The 3237-nt window shown below is 43.3% G+C and overlaps 1 pseudogene; it reads left to right on the top strand.

The window, feature by feature from the left end:
• Window positions 1-465: 465 nt before the first annotated feature.
• Window positions 466-2044, top strand: LOC148025726 (uncharacterized; annotated as a pseudogene).
• The last annotated feature ends 1193 nt before the right edge of the window (window positions 2045-3237 follow it).

Raw genomic sequence — 3237 nt, 5'->3', positions numbered from 1 at the left:
AATGATTGTGTTCTCTTTTGGGGAGAGTTTGAATTGTTGGTCACATGTCCCAAGTGCGGTGCAGACAGGTATCGAAATGACTTGCAAGGACAGACTGTTCCGTAGAAGGTTTTGAGGCACTTTCCGCTGATAGCGCGTGTTCCTCACATTTTTCAGACCAAGAGTTTTGCAAATTTGACTACATGGCATGCGGGAAATCGATCCACTGATGGTGTACAGTGTACACCAGCTGACTCAGAAGCATTGCATCACATTGACGAGACTTTCCCTGACTTTGCAAAGGAGGCGAGGAATCTACGATTCGATCTTGCCATGGATGGGGTAAATCCTTTTGGTTTACATTCCACCTCCTATAGTGTATGGCCCGTGGTCCTTGTTAACTACAATATACCGCCATGGCTTTCCACCAAGAAAGGACACCTTTTGCTCAGCTTGCTTGTGCCTGGACAATACAAAGTCGAGAATATGGATGTCTACCTCTCTCCACTGATTGATGAGCTAAAGTAGTTGTGGGAGGGAATTGTAGTGGAGGACATGAGCAAACATATTAGTAGCCGATCCGCAACTATAAGGGAAATTCTTATGTGGACCATGCATGACTTTCTGGGTTATGGAGAATGCTCTGGTAAAGCGTGTTTTCTTATTTTGCTAGTTTTCTTTGAGAGATGTTGGTGTTATGACATTCCTCATTGTACATGTGTGTTTTGCAGGGCTAGTCACGTCAGGTTACCATGCATGTCCTCTGTGTGGACCAAGGTTGGATTCTCGTATGTTAAAATCTATGAAGAAGATGGTATTTGAGGGACATCGGGCTTTTTTGCCAGAGGGTCATTTCATGAGAGAAGGATTTCTTGGTTGCCCTCCTGCGAGAATGAATGCACTGAGCTGGTTTGATTGCAGAATGGTGGACCAAGACTCGCTTCCTGGTGGAATGCGACGCTTCTCAATTTTCTATGAGTTGACTTATTAGAAAAAACTAAAAATTAACCACCTTTTAGATCCCATGAACATTTTTAAGAATGTGGGTAGCTTGCTATGGGACCACCTCACTGGGCAGTGAGACACACTAGGAGCGAGGATGGATTTGAAAGCAGTGGGAAAGATGGAACCATATTGGCCTGTAAGTGGCGTCGACAGTCGAGTGCAATTGCCGCGTGCTCCTTGGGTTTTTTCAGGCGATGAAGTGCGACAAGTAAAGGAAAACATCAAGTCCTTTTGCATGCCAATTGGCCTAATGCATTCTCTCAAGATAGCATTCACAAAGGATGACCAACTGACAAGACTCAAATCCCATGATTGGCATAAGATGTGTCAGGTATGTACAGCATGATTCTGCATATTAGATTTCAGAATCTCCGTTTGTTTATACACAATATTAATTACATGGTTTTCACAGTTCGTATTTCCGATCGCAATCACGGGGTCTCTAACATTGGAGGTACGGACAACCATTTACAAATTGTCCGAGTTGGTTCATTTTGTCTCCCAAAAAGAGATTCACACATCATCGATTGAATCCGCGAAATGCATGGCAGTAGAGACTGCTTGTCTTTTGGAGAAGTATCATCCCACTAGCATGCTCACGATACAAACCCATCTTCTAGTGCATATTGTAGATGAATTGCAGGTTGCAGGTCCAGTCCATAGTCAATGGATGTTTTTCCTTGAACGGTTCATGAAGACCTTAAAGGGATTTGTGCGATAACAGGCTCGTCCTGAGGGTAGCATGGCTGAAGGTTGGTTAGTGTCAGAGGCCTTGATGTACATTTCTGAGTGGTTATCCACTATCGACCAGGACAAAGGCTTGATATGGTCACTTAAGGAGGATGATCGTCTGAATGGAGATGTCCTAGTGGGAAATGGAATAGAGAAGAAGATGGACGCATCCATGGAGTCCAAGGTGAATGGATTTTCTATGCTGCATAGCGCTACGATGGAGAAGTGGTTGCAATGGTATGAGGATGCTCGCGCTGAGCGAGAGTCTGCAAGATCTACTTTCGACGAAGTACGCGGCAACGGCCCATTCGATATCCGAAGGGCTTAGAGGAGATGCCTCTACTCATGTCCACTAGATGGCTACATGAGGCCCTAACCAAAGCATCTCAAGATGGAGAAATAGTTACTGAAGAAGAGTGGGACTTCTCAGGTGGATGCAATCCCAAGGTATGGATGCAATCCCAAGGTATGCAATCCCAATAAATTACAATCTATACTGCAAATCGCAACTAATGTACTTGTTCTCCTCCTAGTATAAGGTCCATAGTGCAGCATGGTCACGTGGATGACATTTCAGAGTAGAGCACATCGACAAGTTACGCTCGACAATGGACTGTGGAGTGTTGGCAATGTTTGAGCAAGAAAGCCGACGATGTGCCACAGATCCAAACTATGTAGTTGCAGAGATGGAGTATTTCGAATGTTTACAAAGTATCCTTGCAGTGGACTATCGAAGTTTCTCCATGACCATATTTGATGTACAATGGTTCAAGGTTACTCTCGAAGGAGCACGTGCAACTGTTCGACGAGGGCCAAGTGGCTTTATTGAGATTGACTCAACGAAGAAGTGGACCGATTTGAGTGATACATTTGTTTTGCCAAATCACTGTGAGCAGGTAAGAGTCCCTAATACTTGATGCGCTTTAGCAATCTCAAAGTGGACTTTTATACTAATCGTAATATGGATCAGGTCATCTTTTTCCCTAATCCGCAACAACCTCAATGGTGGTATGTCATTCCCATGACATCTAGGAGTATCCCCGTGTATGCCAGAACCCCCGTACGGATCATAGAAGAGACACCTTTAATAGCGGCAAGGATAGAAGGCATACAAGAAACTAAGATGAACTGCCTGGAGGACCAAGACATCTCACCTATGGAGATAGAGGATGGGTTTTTTGAAAATGAAGTAGAGTCCTCATTTTGTGGAGAATTTTGTAAAGATCTCCCGGTGTGTACTGAGCTATGTCAAGATGAGATTTTGGAACCCTAAACAAAAGTGACTCGATCAAAACGTTCCTCCCACTAGAGCAATGCCACTTTTTGCAAATAGGTTAGGATAGTTTGTATGTTTTGGGAGTATGGTGTTTTGTATTATCTAATTATTATTATTATTTTAAAATGAAGTCTTGCAAATTAAGTCTTAGTTTTATTATGTCTTGCAATTCATTATCTAATTGACTTATTTTTCCTTGTATATGCAGGTTTAGGATTTGGGTACGGACGACAGGATGAGTCGAG

Source organism: Lygodium microphyllum, chromosome 14 (genome assembly GCF_053477565.2).
Source record: "Lygodium microphyllum isolate KBCC chromosome 14, Lygodium_microphyllum_v1.1.10, whole genome shotgun sequence".
NCBI lineage: Eukaryota > Viridiplantae > Streptophyta > Polypodiopsida > Schizaeales > Lygodiaceae > Lygodium > Lygodium microphyllum.
This window is presented reverse-complemented; position numbering and strand designations above follow the sequence as displayed.